This window comes from Anguilla anguilla, chromosome 5, assembly GCF_013347855.1.
Source record: "Anguilla anguilla isolate fAngAng1 chromosome 5, fAngAng1.pri, whole genome shotgun sequence".
NCBI lineage: Eukaryota > Metazoa > Chordata > Actinopteri > Anguilliformes > Anguillidae > Anguilla > Anguilla anguilla.
The window spans coordinates 14,395,841-14,417,990 of NC_049205.1; positions in this window are offsets into that span (position 1 = coordinate 14,395,841).

Genomic DNA, 22,150 nt, shown 5'->3' on the forward strand with positions numbered 1-22,150 from the left:
AGTTTGTATTTTATTAATTACCATTTTGATTTTCAATGAATATCAAACCTATAGTAACATCTAAGTAACAGAATATTTGCTTATAAAAGTCTAACCAACCATTGACCTGCTATTAGGAGAAAATATACACCTAGACCATAAATACTCTGAGCCAAATTAAAACATCGGTTGTACCAGATGTTGTCATTACCAACTACTAGAGTGTGTTTAATCCAGTTCCAGCCAAGACGTGAAGATGTGAAGTATGTCGAGAATGAAAGCGAGGCATGAATTCAATCAATTTGACCTTCACTAGTAAAAGGTTTTGAATTTTTTTCATGATCCTGATTTCTTCCTAATTTTGTAAATTATTTATTATATATTTGATTAAATGTAATTAAAAGTTTTGGGCTAAATATTGCTGTAATGTGTTCCCCTCCAGCCACTGGAATTACTGAGCGCAGCATCAGTCTAAACTTTGGATGCACGGCCCCTCCAAGACACAGGAGGAAGAGGCCTCGTATCTCAGCACAGTCAGCAGAGAGGATTCCTTCCCAGCATCCCTGTGGTGCAGGAGTCCCCCAGCGTGGCTGTTGTATCGGACACCCTCCCCCCTACCCCGTCCCCCCCTTCCCCTAACCCCTATCTGATGGTCCTTGCCCTCTCCAGATGCAGGGCTAATATCATGCAAGGCATGTAGCGGAAGCAGCATTTCCAATGATCTGTGGCGGCTCATAGATTTTTTTTATTGACCCCTCTGCCTTCTCCCCACGAGGCCCCGTCTCCCGGCTGCGATGGGCCAAGGCTCCTCCGGGACGTCCCGCTGGAGAACACAGTGCGGAGGCAAGGCGTGGATCCGCATGATTTGAAAAGTAAGTAGTCATCGGCCGGTCATCCCCATAATTTAAGAGAATCTCCACTGCCAGCGGATGTGAGTATTTTTCCTTCTACAACTCCCCCCCCTCCCTCCCCCTCCACACCCACACCCACACCACTTTTTCATCCCTTAAGTTACAGGAAAACCAAAGATGACACGCAGGAACTGCAGCCCTGAACCGTTTATGTAAGCCGCAACCTTTCCAAAAAAACTCTGAGGAGAAGGTCTGCGATACCAGCGGAGAGGACAGCGCTGGGGGTGAGGCGGGGGGGGGGGGGGGGGGGGGGGGGGGTTAGGGGGGGTGGTCGTAACGACCAGGGGTGCACAAGTTCAAGAAGTTACGCCTGCGACCGAGCTGTTTTACGACCTGTCAGCAAATTGTGAAACGTAATGAATTCAGTCGGTGCGTCAATCTTGAACTGCGCGCGGAACCCTGGATGCGCTCTCAAACAACCGCTGAGAAGCTCTTCTGTCTCATCACATTTCACTGAGTATGTTTCTTGGAATTCCTGAGCATCGGACGCAAGCAGTAAAACCTTAACTCCATATCCATATGGCAAGATATCTTGTTACTGGGACCTGTCATCAAAGCTGCCAAATAGGGCTCTGTCCATAGAGCATTCTGACATTTAGCCAAAAGGTATGCTCGTAGAATTTTGACCGTTAACAATCCCCCCCTTTACCCCCCAGCGTTGGTCCACTGACGACCTGCACAAATTACAGATCTACTGAGTGATTAAGTTGAAAATGTATGGGTCATAGGCTAATGGGGGAAAACAGGATCGGTCACATGCAAGCCGTTCTGTCCAAAGGCACTGCTACCACAGGGGTTAATTCACGTTAGAGGCCAGGAAGTTGTGGTTTCTGTTATAACATGCAGTATGTCATCAGAATGGTGTATTTTCATAATAAATGTGATTTGACTGTTTCAGGAGAAGACACTGCATGTAAACGATCATTAAGCAGGCCCTAAAAGTACGTAGTAATACTCAGTTTTTTTTGTGGTGTTGAAGTCAAGGATTTCCCAGGTATTCTTTGAAATGAATATGTAAAAAAGGATTTGGCATGTCTGATAGATTCATCTGTATTTGTTAACTAAATAAAGCATTCCATACCAAAACATTGTCTAATATAGGACTGTTTATAATAAATGATTGTCCCTTGACCATTGTAAAAATTGAAAATAAAATTTTTTTTTTTGAAAATATCAAACACCAAAATAAATTGTAACCTATTATATCAATAAATTCTAAAAGCTAATATTTCAATCCCAAGCAAAACAGGCAGTGTGCAAGCATTGAAGAAAAAAATACTCAAATGTAAAAATTTCATGAAATTAACAAAAGAAATATTGCAATGATTCATTATAAATGACTGCCGAGGAAAATCACTGTGTTAGCATGACACTTTCAGTGCAATGTGAAGTTTAGAAATTCTCCAGTGTGCAACAGTGATGGCAGGCACTCGCTACTTGTTATTTCTACTCACCATGACCAGTGACAGTAAATGCCCTAAGGCAAGAAACACTGTCCAGTTCTTGCATAATAATACCCCGCAAAATGTTTTTTTTATAATGCATTTTTCAGAGATAGTTTTCAAAGCCCATGACATATTGCTGTAATGGCTTAATTAATCCTGTCATCGCTTTGAACCTAAAGTCTATTTGCTGGGACTCAGGCATTAGGGGTCAGGTGCACTCATGAAGTCCTCAATGCTGATGCTCACAGGCTTACAGAATCAAGTTTTGTTTGTTTTGGTATGAATTGAACATTCAAGCATTCTTGGCTTCTTAGAATTTCCTTTTCAAAGCTCCAAGTCCCTACAATGGAGACTTATACATGAGCAGAATGAGAGAGAATTGTACTGAGACTGTTGTGTGGCAGGTTTCTATTGTACAGTATGGATCTTCAGATGTATACAAGGAGAGTCCCCTTTGGCTGCCGCCTGGTTAGTTTCTGTACTCCATGTTTTCTTCAAGGCATGTTGGAGTGGATCCATTCCCATGTCCTCTCTCTGCATGGAAATTCTCAATGCTGTGCCATTGGTACAGTGACTAATAAAAGAAGCTGCTTATAAGCAATTGTCTTCCACATAAACTTTGAATTTCAAGACTTATTGCCACTGTCACCTTATTTTTTTTTGTCAAACAATAAAATAGCACCACCTATCTTTTCCTCTTTCTCTCAAGTGGTACCATCTACACAGGCTGTTGTTTCAACACAAAAACAAAAAAGTCTCAAATTGTCCAAGTTATTTGCCAGCAAATATGATTCTGTTTTAACAAGATCATGTTGTAAAAAATGTTTTTTACAAGTTAGAATTTTCAAGTTTCATGTACTCCTTAAACACAATAAAAGACTTATGCTAAAAAAAATGTTTTTTACTAAAACAACAGTGATAAATAAATAAATAAACAAATAAATACATAAAATCGAGAATGTTTTTGTGTGTTTTTGATTGGCTCAGGCAGTTTTTATGTACGATGGAGGATCATATCAAATAGACGCTCACACTCAAACTGAAATCATATAAAATACTCCAGTAAGTGAACTGTTTCTTTAAAAGCAATGTATAAAATAACATTCTATTTTTATCCTATTTTATTTTTGCTTCTTATGAACTATTATTGTGAAGTATACGCAGTCTTAATTATGTTCTTGTGACTGTAGCAGGATCTTGCCCTTTTGTTTTGCTTACAGTAATGTAACACTTTTGCGAGCACAAATGCATGTGTGTTATGCCAGTAAAACAAACTGAAATGGAACTGAACTGAGAGAAGGAGAAATCCATGTAGAGAGAGAAAGGTGAGAGAACACCGTTTCTGCCACTGCATCAGAATTATTGTTTTGTTCCCCCTTTATTTATTTACATTGATCCCTGCTTCCTGAACCTGCCGCAGAGCTAAAGTTCTCCGAGTGCACTTTGTCAGGCGTCTCCCGGGATCCTATCAGACCGGGGACGTGCCCAGGGAAGGTGGGGGCGGGGAAACCAACAACCCCGGCGACACTTCCTCAAGCTCTGCCGCCGCAGGTCCGCGCCGGACCGGCACCCGCTCAGAACCGCGGAGTTAATAAAAGCCGCGAGGAGCCACCGAGGACGAGTTAGCCGCGTGTCACCGCAAAGCCGCCTGATGGACCGGCAACAGCCCATTAACTCCAGCTAGTGCCTGTGTACTAGATGATGCCCCCTAATAGAGTTGGGCTCTGTCCAAGGCACAATAGAGGGAGCCTTTTTCTGCTTTTCCTGATTTTAAACCTCACTGACTCGGAATCGTGCTTTTTTTTTTTTCCTCAAGGTTTTCTTTATGGCCAAGGTTCCCAGATTTCAGTGGAGCTGATGCGCTAATTCTGCGGCGCACCTGTTTCTGGCATAAACCGATCGCACACGCAGCGCAAAATGTGCAGTTAGTCCACAAATGAAAATGCGATTTATGGTAATGAGAAATAATTTTCTCCAATGGATTGCATGGAATGCGGACACACCGATGTATCAGGTTGGTGACAATGTCACCGTTACTGGTGCTAAGTGCTAAATGGTTCAGATTGCAGTAGCAATTTTCATTAGATTTTTTGAAAAGTTATTGAAATGGCTAGCAATAAACCACGGTTAAGGTGAGCTAACTTCAGCAGCGTGCCTCTGTGACTGTCAAAGTGCATTAAGTCATGATGGAAAAGTGATACTTCATTAACCTCAGAACTGACTTGCAACCGATCCTCCGCACTCAACAATGATTTTAAATCATCTGTGAATAACTGGTGCATGTTTCCCCACAGCGGGGAAAAGGGGGGAAATTGATTTATGGTTGTACATTGTGGAGAGTAACAGTTTAGACATATTGGAAAGAGATTCCTCTTTTTAAGCGTTGTCAAGTGCGTACTGAAATATTTCCTCCATGAAGGTCAAGCATTCTTTTTTCTCACTTGCTGGAAACTTTGCCAGATGAGAGTTGACCGTTTTTGGGTTTTTTTTTTTTAACTGAAAATACATGGAGTTAACATAATTATTCTTAAACTCAAAAATACTGCTGCAATTTGTGTGGGTCAATAACTGACACCAGCAGTTCAGAAGCCGTTGCCAGTATCTTGTTATCCTTGAATAATATGAGAAAATGAACTGAGCCAGAAGAGCCAGACATCTAATTTTCGTGATCCCCATGGAGATGAGGAAGGGGGGAAGGCAAACAGCTCAAACACGCACGCACACACACACACACACACACACACACTGGTTGCTTTCCGCCTGGACCCAAAAATATAAAGACAAAAAAACAAAGGTGTTCTCTAGAGAGCTGGAATCGCTGCCTTATTCTGTGTGTTATTCTTATTGTGGGCCTGCCAGTGGGGCACTGGCCACCAGGCCAGAGTGTTGATAGCAGAGAGGCCCCCTCGGCTATGTCTTTGATTCTGGATCTTGTCTGCAGCATGGCCAGGGATCCGCAGGGACGGAGCGATACTGCAACACTGCCGGAGCACTGTGTGACTCAACCCTGAATCACACCAGCACAACCTGCTGCTGGAAGGAGTCTGAAGGGTGTTTTTGCAGGTTTTCAACATTAAGGAGGGCTGGGTTTTTGGATTTTGTATGGCAGTTGGGCAATCAAATGCCATCAAAGAAGTTTTTGGTGCGTGACTGAAGATACACTAGACTTATATTTCTCCCCAAATTCTGTCACAAAAAAAGCAAGATTTCCTTTAAATTAACATAGAGTTACATGCTTGTGAATCTTCCAGCTCTGACCTACAAGCAGGTGTCAGTCAGCTTTGTATTAGCATCACAGCACATAAACATAAATGCATGTACACTCAATTTGTGGCAGGGTGTTTGTCATCATTCCTGGAAATTTAAAAGGCAGTGAATTCTCTTCAGAAATTTTTCTACATTGACATTCTATACGTATTGAGTAAAAAAATAAAATCTTTACGATCGTAGTTACATGGCCCTGTGCTTTTTTGTCTGTATTTTTTTTTTGTTCTGATGCATTTTCTTAGCTCACATTTAGTGCTGAAGCCTGTAGAAAAGTGTTGTTGCAAATGAGATAAGGAGTGTTCAAGGGGGCTAGGCCTCCCCTGGATCTGCTACAACGGACTCTGGCAGCCTTTTTATGAGGCAATGTTATATTCCACAGACACCTGCGAGTAGCATGTGCAGACAATTCTGTTTTCATTTACCATTTTTTCCCCTCCAAACAAGATTACAATCATGCACACCAGTGCCAAAGACACAGAAAATATGTCTGGCTAACACCAGCTGCGAATTTATGGTCAGTCTTGAGAATCCAGGCACATGAAATTCAGTGGTTAACCCCCCCCCCCCCACCCCCCCCCCCACCCCCCCCCCCACCTCCCCAGTCATTGTTGGAAATATTAACCAGTTTCTTTTAACAGCTGGGCCTTGCTTGCATTTTGGTATGACATATTCACATTCTGTGGAAAGTATCATCAATAACAAAATTAATTAATAAATAAATACATTTTCATCAGTGCCAGGTCAATTGCAAAATCAACTATACGGTGTAGTGTCCCAGTTTTTCCTTCATGAAAAAATATTATATTCACATTGGAAAATGGAAATAGTGCTATGTTGTCTTGCAAAAGTCATCAGTGACATACAGTTACTATATACAGAAACATGAGTAAACATGAACCAACACTGCCTTTTTGGCTAAACGTTTACTGTTACAGACTGTGGTTGCAAAAGATGACATTTAAATACTAAAGTTCTCCCACTGAGAATTGTTCCATTTCCATATTGAACTGCAGGCCAGCTGAGGGTGATATATTATTTTGTTTTGTTACTGATAAATCACACATGAAATAGATATGTAAATCTTCCACAATGGATCAGCTTTCAGTTGAAATGCATTTGTTTGCTCGGTTTGCACAGATGTTTTCTATATAAAAGCAGCGCTGCTTGAAGACTGATGTTCTTGGACATGGGAGTGGGATTTAGCTCTGGTCATTCATTGTTCTTTTTTTTTTTTTTTTTTTTTTTTGTAAGATTGGAGGCACATTACTGATGTGAGAGACTCCAGTGAGACAAGCGAGGAAGAAGACTGTCGCTGCTTCATCATTGTACCGATGCTTACTTTTGTTAACGGTAAAACCCAAACTCTAAATGTTTTCTCGGGCAAATGAAAATACACCCCTGCAGGGTGCAGTGCACTTCCCTGGCTTCTCCCCGTGCCCTTTCCCTCTTCCAAACCAGAAGCAGATTAACGGGATGTTATTTCCTCAAGCAGTGCAGTGAAACCCAGCTTCATTTAGGTGGAGTCAACCCAGATCTGAACCCAGATTAGTTCCGAGATGTTAGGAGGGCTGCCCCCATTCAAGCTGTATTTAATCCAGGTGCAGTTGAGGAGAATGGTGTTGCAAATGTTTATATTTCTCTCAGTTGTGATTTGTGTGTGTGTGTGTGCATGCATGTGCGTGCACGCGCGTGTGTGCGTGTGTGATAAACATAACGGTCCTACCACTAAACCATTCTTGCTAAATTTGAAACACAGTTTGCATCATTTGATGTAAAGGCACGTTTGGGATTACGTCCGTGTGGAATGATTAATGTACCCTGGAATGCAACAGACTTTGCCTCGAAACAATGCATATTTATGAATGCGACAGGACAGACATCTACCCCACTCCCTAGTAAAACTTCTGCGACTTGTATTTGAGAAGCATGGTCCTGTGTTCTTTATTACTGATCTCCACACAATGTAAATTTTGCATGATAAAGATAAAGACCTAAGGGCATGAATGGAACTCAAAGTAATGACATGCTTTTATAATAATGTGTGAAACATTATTTCTTAATTGACTTGTAAAAATTAGCATTAATCAAAAATGTATTGTTACTGTGAAATCATAATATGATTGTTAATATACTGTTCAGCGATCCTTCCTTGACAGGGTAGATGTTCTGAGGCCTTCCTGTACATTTTACTGGAATGCAAACAAAAAGAGACCAATCGGACTGGCCAATACAGAGACGTTCTCAACAGGCATTTACATTTACCACACACGATAATAACGAGCAGTCATCAACATATTATCACAGCAAAGAGACTTAGAGCCACAATTAGAATAAACTAGTGTTCCACCTGGACTTGCAGCCACGCATATACAGTATTTCAGTATCAGAAATGAAATGGCCTTGAATGCCCATTTCCATGAACAATTATCCGTTGTATTTTAAAAAAAAGAACTTGGGTGACATGTTAAGGAATTTCTCAGTGAAAGGTGAGACTGAAAGAAAAGAAGGATGAAATGCAGCTAGGCAGACATGTATTTTATTTTCCCCCCATGGGCTGTCTCTGGACATCTGTTGCAACAATATGGGAGTGTTTGTTTAGCTGACATTTAAACTGTAAAAAGTTGTCAAACGTGTGTTTTATTTAAATCGCTTTAAGTAGGAGTGTAAAGCATGCAGCGCGGGTCCCTCAAATTTTGTTGCTGTTTGATGACCTTTGACATCCCAGGAAAGTCCAGCTGGCTCAAATCCCAAAAGTCAGTGCATCAGATATTTCAGCAGTGACTGATATATATTTAGAATGAGATATTTGAGGCGTTGTTTATTCTTTGTTGTACTCGAAAGCTAAAATGCTGTCACAAAGTTTGTCTTTCATTTCAGGGGCAAGCAATGCCTATGCTATTAACTAACAAACAAACAAAATACACATACTAATTCATAAATAAAAATGAATGTATCATTGCGCGTAATTTTAAGTAAAGATTGGCTTCAGAGCTCAGCTGGAGTAACATGAATAAAACAAAAACAGGATGCTGGCTGTATTTCCCTTTGTGAATACTTCATTTATGCATTTATGCAACATGCAAAAAATCACACTTGTAATGAACAATTCTGCTATGTGTACTATAATAGTGCTCTATATTGAATTCAGTATTAAAATGTGATTATATATCACAATGTTCAAAAGATATTAAAATGAATTGGATGCAGAATGAGGAACGTTAGTTTCATCTCAATCGATAAATTTAAAAATATAAATTTTACCAATGTAGAATTCTGCTGAAGAAAGAGAGCGGTGCCAAAATGGTCATGGACCGGAGTGTGACAGTAAATGGCCAGGATTTCTGTTCTTTTGTTCCAAACATGCCATAAAAAAATAAAAATAAAAACTGATGAATATGTGGCCGTCCAAATAAAAATGATGAACTCTGTGACAGGCCCCTGCCCTGTCCCTTGCCCCTGCCTCCTGAACCCCGGTCTTAGGGCCGAGATCAAAACCGGGGCCCCCGTCCGGCCGTCCGCGGCCAGTGTTCACCCCCCCCACCCCCCCACCCCACCCCACACACACCCGCGGTCCTCCTCTTCCGCACGCAATGCGCGGATTGATTTACGGCCGCAGTATAATTGGGATAATAAAGGCCGTGGCCCGCATTAGGCAGGGAGTGGCATGTTTACGGTGCCTGGACTCGCTCCCCCCCCCCCTTACCCGACCCCCCTCGACCGCGTCCTGCTGTGAGCCACAGGTGCAGAGTTGAACATGGGGCGAAATTTACGAGAGCGCAAACGAGGGAGGCGGGGAGCGTGCTGCCCTCTGTCGTATAATGGCCGGCTTGGGGTTGGTGGAATGGGGCTTTCACATGATACCCAGCCACATGCTGGGCTGTGTACAAATTGGTTGATTTTGACTTGGTGTCTCCCCAGCGGAGGTTTCGATTTCTCATTGCGGGCACCGCTCTCGGTATGCGCTGTAGGCCTTTTCACGTCGCGCGAACTTCTCCCGTTGTCACTTGTCGCTTCAGCCAAATAACCAATCAACCAATCAGAAAAAACTATTATTCAATCTGATTGTTTTACATTGCTGTGGATTCACATAAATATTCTACAACAATATTTTTTTCAAAAAAAATGTTATCAGACAAGAGAAGATGAATTGCAATAAATAAAATAAAGACCATTTAAGATAAAGTATCAAAAGACACAAAACAAGACAGTGATTTATTTTCCTATGAAAACAACTATACTGTATGTAACAAGAAATACGAGGTCTGGTGTTAGGTCTCTCAAAACTGAATATGATAGAAATAAGGTGGGTAGAAATGTTTGTTTTTCACTGGGTCTTCCATCTACAACTTTTCAGATTATATTGCTTTACTCTGTGAGTTTTGCTAGGATGGCACATTTCTATTCAATGTACCACTGTTTCCTTAGGGGACAAACTATGAAAGGGTCCACTTATTTTAAATTATTTAATTTAATTAATTTTAGAAACAAGTACAAAATACAAATGAAAAAAATAAAATAAAATACAAGCAATATTCACACAGAAGTTCAGAAAAACAACACAAACTCAGAGAAAATGAAATATTGTTGAGGGGATGGTGGAGGAATGTCATGCTAATCGGTGAGGTTTGCTGTAAACGAGGTGAAAACACAAAAGAGCAATTTACGCCTTTCAAGCAAAACGGAAGAATGCACACTGTTGCTTTTTTCTTCTGGTCTGTTAACAGGGTGACATGAACTACAATTTATTACTATTATTTTTTACACAAACTTCCTTCATGCTCCTAATCTTCGAAATTCTTCTGTTAAATTTAGGAGCCACAGGAGTATGAAATGCAGGTTGCGGCTGATGGTAGATTCAGGTGTTGTTACAGCTACATATCACCACGGTGAAGAACACAGAGAAAACACAGGAAAGGCCAAGGGCTTAAGGAGCCCCAAAGTGACAGACAGACGGACAGACCGACACGCACACGAGCATGCACGCACACACAAACACACATGAATACAGAGGCTTATGCGTACAAGCACAATTTCTTTCATAAAGCACATCACACTTGTACATCCTTACAGAAATGCCCAAACACACACATAAGCACGCACAAACACACACTGACATACTCTCACACACACAGACACACGCGCACACGCGCACACACATGCACACACAAGGTCCATACTCTCGCACGCATGCAGGCACACACATTTTCTGAAGAACACACACACATTCAAAGAGAATTTTTCCTCATTAAAGCTCTATACATATCTTGGATAAAATCTTACCCCCCCGAAACCCCCCCCACCCCAAAAAAAGCACTTTAAGGGTTGAATAAATTTTAATGAGCATCCTGAACACATATATAATGTAAACAAATTAATTCAATCTAAATTATGAATCTGACACACAGAACACGACACCACCGTTTTTACTGCCTGCACTGCATGACAAACAAAACTGTTTTCGCAAAGGTATCATCTGACATAGCCCCATCAGGGAAGTAAGAAAATCTGGGGGAAATGGGAGAAACCGTTTCCAACTTAAAAATAGATGGTTGAGGGCTTTGCACTTAGTTGTCATTCCAAAAGTGTACCGTACTGTGGCTGCTTTTATTTTGTAGTCATTCATGGTTTTTTTATTATTTATTATACTCCCTTTTTACCGCTGGAAAATGACTTAATAAAACTGCTCACTGAAATCAAGCAAATAATACATTATGTAAGTGTGCCCCAGAATAACAAAGTATAAATAGTATGAATGCGTTTTGACAGGTAATAAATGCGATCCTTATATTCTGGATTTCGTAAATAGGTGCTTCTTGTTACAGTGAACTAAGAGCACAGGCACACCCGCCAGCCAGTGGATGTGTGTAATATCACGAGAAACTCAAAAAGAAAGATTCGACAGAACACAAGAACCGATAAGGACCGATACAGAAATATACGCAGAACATAAAAAGGGGCGATCACTTTGGAACGAGCGGAATGAAGGGTCGCATTCGTAAAAAACAGACACGTGCGCCGTCGGGGTCGCGGTGGGGGGGGGGAGGAGGGCGCAAATAAAACGCGGGCGTGCGGCGGCACGACGGGTCAGAGCCGTCGCCGCGGAGATGGCGTGCGTCTGCCGAGTCGCCGCGTTTAACGGCGCGGCGGCGATGGCTTGGCCCCGGGCCCTCCGGAGACCCGTAAGCCCGTGGCAGCGCACTTTATCACCTCCCTCCGCCTGAACTCTGGCTGAACCTGGCCCGCCACCCGCCATCTCGCTTTATGCCTTGGCATCTGTCGCCCTCCCGCAAGAGACATAAGGTGAGGCACCTCCTTTTGTCTCCTCCACCCAGCATCTGCCAGGCCATCTTTGGCACTTTAATAAGACCCTCACCCCCCCCCCCCCCCCCCCCCCCCCCCCCCCCCCCCCACACACCACACACGCGCACACACACATACACACGTAAGCCCGCGACGCCCTCCCCACTTCCTGTGCGTGCTTCGCCCCTCGTCACCTCCTCCTGCCGCATGGAGCGGTCTCTAAGAGAGAGCCTCCGGTCATGTGACTGTGAGAGCGCTGGCGGTTGCTGTGAGCACGACCGTCGCGGGAGGAGCCGGGCGAGGGGGGAACACGGTACGGCACGGCGGAGGAGAGACGGAGGTAGGTGGGGTGGACAGCGAGATGCCTGTCTCAAATCATCCTTCAATATTCTCACCCCTCCTAACTTACAGTCTTTCTCTCTCTCTCTTTCTCTCTCTCTCTCTCTCTCTCTCTGTCTCTCTCTCTCTCATACACACTGCACAAACATGCCTGCAACCGTGCCCTCTCCTCTTCAAACTAATTACCTCGGCTACCTTGTACCCACAACCCCCAGGGACGCGAACAACTGTCAGACCAGTATTATTTGTGAAATTTAAACAATCATCTTACGTGCGCTGCTGCTAAGATCCCGGCCTTTTCTGCGGCTTCGACCTTCAGTAATTAATACCCCTGGGCCCACTATTGGCAAAGCCTTTATCCGCTGGGCCAAGGAGCCTCTAACCCGCTAATTACGGGCAAGCAGCTAATCTCCCAGCCTCTGTGATTGACAGCTACACCTATTCTACTAATTGCCTGTTGCAGACAACACCTGGTGAACTTAACTGTCAGGGGAGACTAGATAGTACTGAGAACTCCTATGGGTCTCACGGGAGGCTAAGCTAGTTTTTTTTTTTTTTAAGTGTGTGTGTGTGTGCGTGTGTGTGCGTGTGTGTGTGTGTGTATGAGTGTGTGAGTGTGTGCGTGTGTGTGTGTATGAGTGTGTGTGTGTGTGTGTGTGTGGGTGCGCGCTCGTGCGCTCATGCATGCACGTGCTTATCTCTGTGAAAACGATAAAATTCAGTTCTGGCTTATAAGTCAGAAGCGTGATTAGGGAAAGGAAGGCTAGCTCCAGCATTTTGTTTGACTTGATTCTGGGGAACTATGTCATAAAAAGCTTGGCTGGCCACATGCTGACTGGACACAATATCGCATTTCTCAGAGGTAGTCTAACCAATAAATAGCCATTAGAGATGTTGTTATCAACTGTTTTGCGACTGGGTGAAACGGGTCAGTACATCATGTTCTATAAACCTTTGACATTTTGTTGGTCCTCATACATTGAAACAAATGTGTAATCAATATGGTCAATTTTAAAGTATTTTTTCACGCACTAAATAGCTGATGGGTGTTTGTGTGTTTTCAAAAGAATACTTTTTGTGCAGTCCTGCAAGGTAATAGATTAAAGTAAAACATTATGAGCATATGATTGCGCAATTATGTACGTGATACTGTTGACATTGTACTGTATGTATTGTATTGCTGTATTCACAAGATAAAGGTATTAAAATAAGTTCCGTAAGGTGCATGAGGCCAGATGTTTTGGTTGTCTGAAGACACATATGAGGAGCGGTTATATTGCTCAGGATGTTTCTCATTATTTATGAGTGGTGTGAGTTGTGGAGGAGGATGACACTGCCCGAAGTTCAGCCTCTCTGGAGAGCTTACACAGGAGCTACAAGACCTGCTTTACACTTTACATCTATACACTAAAGGTTCAAATTAATACATGCAAGCACATGCTTAAGCATATAAATGTAACTGTAGAATGCTAAAAGAAATCATTACCCTCTGTGAGAAGAATGAATAGCTTGAAAACAGACACATACACATATGCACACACACACACACACACACACACACACGTACACACAAAACCAAAATTATATTTCAAAAAGATTTGTCACAGATAACAAGCGGTCACATAGCTGATAAAAACACTGTAATTGACACAAATAATAATACAAAGAAATGCAATTTCTTTGAATTAGCATGTGTGCTAAATGTGGTAAAAGCTGCAGCATAGGCCACTTTATTCACTGAAATTCAGCTGAGAGTCAAGCATGATTTTAATGAAGAGGAGGCTAGCTGGGGTGAGTGTGCTTTGGTCCAGAATGGTGTATTTGTTCCGGTTGTCTCTGAGAGGGAGAGAGAGAGAGAGAGAGAGAGAGAGAGACGGACCGAGGCAGGAGGAGCCGGGCGTGCCGTGGATCGGCGCTGAGCCGACGTGCCCGCGGGAGACCGCGATCGGCCGCGCCGTGGATAAGCAGAGCCTCCTCCTCTACCCCCCCACCCCCCTGCTCCCGTCCCATCGGTCCCCGGATCGCTCCGCCACCCCTCGGGGGGGGGGTCGCTTAGCGGAACGTGTTCTGCAAATGCGTCCAGGCCCCCCTGCCGGGTCTGACCTTAGAGGAGTAGGACAGCAGTCCTAACAGCTCAGGGGTAATCAATGGATCTAAATAACATTATGACACAATTACCATAACCCCCCTCCCCCTACCTCCCCATCCATGTCCCCAAACAACACCAGAGCTTGCGCTTTGTCTCTGAATGGGATTAGACTTGCTGATGCATGGCTCTCCTCCACAGAAATTCACATGCTTGCCATTCATGGAAGTGACTGCCTTTTATGCAGTAAACCATGTTTAGTAGTCTAACTATGTGACTCTGGTCAGAAAATCTGAGAAATATGGGGAATTAGCATCTGTGTGCATCACCGAATAACTAGTAATAACTAGAATGCATGCGCGGATACTACCAAGCCAGACACAATAAAAGCTTTTAGCATCGATTAAGACATTGCAATGCTAGCATGTGACCATATGATATAAAAATAAATGTCTATGATGTCTATGATCTTGCCAGTTTAAAGGTTTAGGGTATTAGGCGTAGCACTGCTGGAGGGTGTGCTTGGCCTGAGTCATAAATAGAGAACATACAACAACAACAACAACAAACCTAGTTTGCAGGCTATTATCACATACAGTACACATCTGTACAGTACACAGTACACCGGACAATCACATCTGCCAAGCAAATAAACCATGAAAACAACGTAAACACATCTGATTTAAAAATGTAGCACTCGCACCCGGCTCTGACGTCCACGGCGCGGCTTTTTGTCAATCGTCGTACCGCGGACCCGCCAGAGCCCGCGGAAGCGAGCGCGAGAGTCCCGGCTGAAAATGTTTTACAATTTTATCGTTAGCCGGGTTTTTTTTTGCGCTCTCCAGCCTTTCGGGGCCCAGTTAAAACGGGACCCCCGGGGCGATGACACTCCTGAGCGGGTGAGTTATTATAACGCCCGGGCACCGGCCGTGACGGGGCGGTGGAAGAGAAAACACGCAAAGGTCACCCAGCCAACCTCGTCCATCAGAGGCCGGGTGGAAGCAAATATTTCTGAGCCACCGAGTGATCTAGGGCTCGGACCTGGTGCTCTGGGAACCCGCTTACGTTTGCATGCATTATGGCGAATGCGCGGCTCCCCTGTTACGCTGAAAATGCCCCTGTTTATGACATCACCCTCATGTTTACATCTCCAGATCCTCTCTGTAAATATGGTCTTAGTTTTCCTCTGCTAACATACCCTCATTAAGGCATTAAGCACTGTATCTGCAATGTTAGGTTTCTTCCATATACTGTAGGCCTATAAGAACCATTTTGATTTAATGAACAAGCAGCCTTATAAATTAAATATTAATGAATGTATGTCAAAATCTCTTGGAAATAGATTTTGATATACATTTCACGTGCGTGTCAAAATCACAGGTCTCCTTATGGTACATTATTTGCAGTATTGGCCTTGATATTATTTTCTGTGCTCCTATTGGTTTAATAAAGAACCATAATTCATGTCAAGATGTGTGTAAGAATGCAATAGAACGAGGTATCCAATCTCAACATTGGATTTCAATTTCATCTGTTTTTTTTACTATTCCTTGCTGGGGGTGTACAGTATTGTAGTAGCTTGAAGCAAATCCCAATATCCATGAAGAATCACCTCCCGCCCCCCACCCCAGTATCCACCTCACCCCCCTCCCCCCTCTTCCCATACCGACCCCCCCGCCACCACCCCCCACTTGGGGTCCTGAGAGCAGCAGTGAATGCACACCAACCTGAACACCTCATTTATCAAAATTGTTCCGCAAAAATGATTTATCTTCTCATTAAGTATGCGCAGATGTCTTTAATGGGCGGACATGCCCAAGAGGTGCAGTTGATATTTGTGAGGGGGTGGCAGATAGGGCGGGGGATGGGTGGGGGGTTGGGGGGGGAGGGCAGTCGTGGGGGATGGGTAGGTATGGATTGGGAGAGATCGAGAGGAGGAGTTGGGGACTTGTGAGGGGAGCTACAGGCTTGACCAATAAGAGGGGGTCAGTTGTCTCCTCAAGTGGGCGTGGCGAGAGTTTTGCATTCCGACGCGGGTCACAGGGGTCCAGTTTTCACGAACCGTTTCCACCGGACTCCTGGCGTCCCACGCGACCCTGGCCTGGCCGCTTCCAGCGAGTAGGTTGACAGGAGACACGGTACGCGTATGGAGACCATTAAACTCAACAGACCTGAAAGCGGGAGGGAGAGGCAGAAAACACTGTCCTGCCAGACATGTGTGATCGCTGAGGTCGTCCACAGTCCTCTCTTGAACACATGGCCCTGTGAATTTACTTCACCAACTACCACATTCATATTTGAATACAACTGTAAATCTGCTTTTTTGTCTATCCATTTGGTCTCTACATAATTTCTCATTCATGAAGGAAGCTGAAATTTTTTATCTCAGTATTTCTAGTTCAGGTTCTGCTTTGCCACAATTTAGAGAAGCATTAAGAGAATAATGGCAGATCTGTATTTTTCACTTCAGTTATTCTTTCAAGACGTTTTATGTGAATACAAGCTCCAGCAAACATTTGCTCTTTCAAAGCCCAGGTCTAAAATCAAGTCAGTTGGCTACCAAGTCATGGGTTTCTCAAAGCAATTTTCTGTAGTTCCTTTGTTGTTTTTGTCCACAGAACCATGCCATCAAGCGCGACCCTCCACTGTGTCATCCTTGTGCTGGTTTCAGATCACAGTACAATAGCAAACCAATTGTTTTCAAAGCCAGGGTCCAAGTGGATGACCCGATGCTGCTTAATTGCCCGGAGAAGCGCTGAAAAAAACAGCGCTTTAATATTCAAAACTCAAATTAACACCGCCAAGCAGACCCCAGCTTCTCCACCACACGCTTTAAAATGCTGTAGGGTCAATGACATGCAAATATTTGCATGTTCGGTAGCTTAGAAAGAGAGAATACTTCATCATGCTGTGTGCATATAATTTAATTGAGTCTCTGGTTGCTGCTGTCTCTGCGAATTTAATTAGTAGCATACTTATAGCACCAATACCCAGCTAATGAGCCTCATTTAACAGGATGTTGCACGGGGTACCACCCCAATGAATGCAAAACGTCATTTCAAAAGATGATAAATCTCGCTGCACCACTCCAATGATCAAAAATAGGTACGCGTCTTCCTGTGAGGGAACAAAGAATGTGCTCGTGTGTAAATTAAATCTGTGCAACTTCTGTTTTGAAAGCGCAAAGCATTATGGGATTGTGTGCAAGTAGACATGAATTATCTTAAAATGGCTCACATAGAAGGGTCACTCAAAAATGGGAAAATATAAAAAATATATACAATACAAATAATCAAACTGATCAAATGGATGCAGCAGAAAATAATTAAAACAAATGAAACTGAAAGCACTCCATGAAGACTAAGGTTGGACACACGCTGAAATTCGATATATGAAAGGAGAAGAATGTAGAGAATGAAAACAAAATCGCAAAGGCCATTGTCTTTGGCTTCACCAAAACAAATGAAATGTTTAGATGTCTACTAAGATATTGCAAAGTACACAATGAAAATTATCTTTGAGAAGATGCCTTCTGTTAACCCAGCGCCTCTATGTCTTTCCAGTTCTCTGCTCAAACTTAGCTCTTGCAATTAGCCTCTAAGGAAGTTACTAGCCTTGTCTCTGAGAGTCCATGCATGCATAAGTCCAAACGTACATATGAATGCTCGGTGATGCAATGAACAGTTATAAAAGGTGTCAGACAGACATGCTTTTCACTACAGGGAGCGGCTTATTTTTGCCGCAGGGTTATTCCGCTCCTTATCTCTGCCTCTCCCTCTTTCTCTTTCTCTTTGTCTACTTTGCTTCCTGTGTCATGACACCGAGCAAAAGCTTAATGGACCTACAAAGGCAGTGATTATCACCTTCATAAACCTACGCTTCATTAGCCGCCGCTCTCCGACGCTAAGTCGAAGGCGTGATTCGGAGAGCCGGGCCCTGAGAGGTGGCTCTCTGATACGCAAATGAACAGGGGTGTCTAAAAAGGTGCCATTTCCTTCGGCGGTAAGGAAGGTGGAAAGGTGGAAAGAGAGAAGGAGAGAGAGAGACGCGAGGAAAGGTGTTTGTCTTCGTCTCGCTCGCCTCCAGTCATTAAAACTGCTTCAGCGATCAATTAAGTGGTGTGAGGCAAGGTTACGGAGCGAGGAGGCGGTTTGTTTAATTGAGCTTTTTATCGCCGAAGGGGAATCCTCCCTTTTAAATGACTCTTTTAATGGTCCCCGATGTTTGTGCTACGTAGCCCTTGAGTTACTCTCAAGCTGAGGCGCACGTTCGATATTTGCAAATGCGCGGGACCGCCCGTGACAAGTCAGCCTATGTCAGTGAACCGTAAATCTGACACTTACCGTTAATATTGGTATTTGGTATCTTCAGATCATAACTGTATCAAATTGTATTGTATATGAACTCCAAAAAGTGAAATAATACGTTTTAAGGAAGGCCTTAATAGTCTGTCACTCTACAAGGCCTGTTTTGCAATGCCCTACTTTTTCATGATCCTCTCAGCCAGACATCCACCCCTCAGCAATGTTTTTTAATAGGAAAAGACATGGGCCTGTAGTTTACAGTTTGTAGTTTGGACTAAACCTCTCTAAATGGGATATCTGAGCGCTGCCCTTTAGGCATGGAGCAGAACCCCACCCCTTATGTTTACAGAGGACCGGTCCATTCATGAATAATGCAGGTGTAATATTTGGCCAATGGTGAGTGAGGGACTGGTTGCTGTGTGAAGAACAAGTTTTTTTTTTTTTTTTTTTGATAACTGGACCCCTCAGCAGAGAATCAGTATTTAGAAAGAATTGGGTTAGTGCTGTGAACACACAGACTTGCCTCTGTACCGTATATGTGGTGAATGAGGCTGAACGGCAATATCGTCAACACCTCTGGCGGGCATTTTTCAGCTTTCTCTGACTGCCTCAATGAGGCTTGGCTACTTTGTCAGTATGAACGATGTCCTGTTTGTGTATGCAGATTTAACCCCTCCATAAAAGACTAAATTGATTGTGTCTTTTGACATCAGCGATCATATATGCAACATGACAAATGCGGCACATTGAGGTGTCACGGTTAATTTGCCTGGTTACTGGTCTCTGTGACCGACTCACTCATTTAAACTCTACTCAGCTTCTTCCGGACGGAGCATCAAGTCAGTCTGTTTTTTTTAAGTTTTTTTTTTTCCTTCATCCTTTTCCTGGAGACATGCGGACATGATTTATTCAAATGACAAACCTCAGCTTTGGTTTTTTTTTTCCTGGGGTAGTAGTCATTGGGCGCTAATGTCGGATTACTTTACTAGCCATTCCGCCCGTGATAAATGACTGAGACAGGCAGTAAAAAATAGATCAAAACCACCAGGACGGAGAAAAGCAGAGAGCGCGAGGAAACGGCGGTAAATCATTCGGCTCCACGGCCGATAGGGCCGGGGAAAAAGCCGCCCATTATTCCGCTGCCGTCGCTGATAAAAGCGGAATATGAGATTAGAGGGGCGGAGATGGAGCAGTTACGTTCCGTCGGGTTTATACCTTAACAAGCCATTATCGCCAAACTGGGGGGCCCCGACACAAGCGCGGGGGGGGGGGGGGCTGACTGCACGTGAAATACGAGCGTTGCGGCGGACGCGGGCGTTAAATATTTCAAACGGCTAATCTGAAGCAGCCGACGACGGGCTGACAGGTTTTAATGCAGGGTGTGGGTTCACGCTTGATTCGGCTCAACGATGGCTCAATGACTCGGTTTAACACTCCAGACAAAAACGCTGCCTCCTAAACCCAAGTCATACCCTGTACCTACAGTAGCCTGATTATAAAACCAATTATAACTACCCTGAGCCTAGCCCATACTGCCCAGTACACAGCTGTAATATAACTGCAATCGCTTGCAATGGGAAAATAGCAAAAAAAAAACTTCTTTTGGTGTACTGTCTGTTTAAAAAAGCAGAATCAATAAGGATAACTTGGCAGCTTAGCTACAGTATAAGACAACCTAACTACTGTATAAATTTACTTTAAAAATATATTAAAAACATTATTCAATTAAATAAATAATCACTGCAATGCGTCCTGCATCAATATTAAAGAAACAACAAAAGACCTAAAAACATAGCAAGTTTGATTTCAATGCTACCCTGTCATCGATGTTAATGAGGACATAAAGCAGGGTGCTTCATGTACAGCCAGATGTTTTTGTTTGCTGTACTTTCTCTTACATGTAGATAAAGGAACATGCAAACAGCTACAACATCTGGTGAGGTGAGAGCTTTCTTACAGAAGTTTAACAAATTTAGTGGCCCCACAACCTGCAGCTTGGCGTCTCTATTAAGTTCCCAGTGTGACCTTCTGTACTGTCTTCTGAAAGGAGAAAAACAGTCCAGGGATGCACAGTTACAAGTTACACTAAAATGTGCACGGGGAAATCTGGAGACAATGCATATTCATGGGGGCACAGGGGAGCTTATAGCTGAAAACAGAGTACAGTGATTGAAAAACTGAGTCTGTCTGAGGCTGTTGAAACATATGAAAAAAATAGGATTAGCATCTTACGTTATCAGTAGATATAGCATGTCTCAAAGCTGAAGGCATAGACATTTAATGCCCTCTATGTGGCTGACATTTTTCCTTTTGAAGATGAGCTATTCATAAATGTATTAGAATGTAGTAAGTGCTGTATTTAGTAGATTTTATGCGATATATCATGATGGAATATCAAAAATATAGATTTTATATAGATTTTGTATAGATATACAATATATTTTCTAGATATTGCATTACTTTTAATATATTTGGAAATGCAAAACAGTGGCCCTTTCAGATACTGCAATATATTACGCTGCTGCAATATCTATTTACGATTATGTTTTGAAAAAAGTACACATATCAGTGATATATGGCAATATGTTATATTTCTAAATGGGGGGTTTTCAGACAGAAATTGCCATGGCAGCAGGGTGGTCCATCCCACTGCTAGGGCAGGACAAATCAGCGGATCACAGGAAATGAGGTCACCAGTCTTTTACAGTGATCGAAAGTAATCTGCAGTGACAGCCAACATCATAGCAAATCGCCATTTTTCCGTCTCAGCAAGCCGTTTGTGCTCATGCCCGAACTGCCTGATTACAGGGAGCATGAAACACTCTTTACTCTGTAATCAGCCCTATAAGAGAAGGCATGGTGATCCACAGCAAAGTGCTTTCTGATTGCCATCAATCCGCCTTCAGCCTTGATTACAGAAACATACACTCTTAATTGAGCTGTTCTGCGCTCCTATTCTCTGAGAACAATTTTGAGGCACAAAACTTTGATGTTTAACATCTATGGTGATGATAACGACAATGGTGGTAAGCAGGTTTTACAGGAAGTAATCTCCAGTCCACTTGTGGGACAGGCTGTCATGTAGGCCAGATGAGTGCTAAACATTAGTGTTGGCTGAGGTAAGCTCCCGCCCCCAGCACTTCACTGCAGTGTTTTGATATGGTGAAAAGTGCTGTAGTCAGCATAATTAAACAACATTCCCATTGCAGCTCCAGAGTGATTTCAGTTAGTGATTTAATGATTATTAACAACGTGCAATTGCATGGCAATTAAAAAAATAAGAATTTTACAATGCTGTTGCTCAGTTGTCACATGCTGTGTGACATCCCTGGGAGGGAGATGCGGCAATTCTGGGTTTTCACCACGATTACCACATAGAGAGAGAAAGCACACCCACACAGACAAGAAAACAAATAAACAAAAATGCTTTGCCCTTCCCCCTCATGGGCTTTGGGGCAAAAACACTGAACTAAAACAAAGAAGACTGAAGCTTTTCAGCTCTTCACTATTCAACATTCC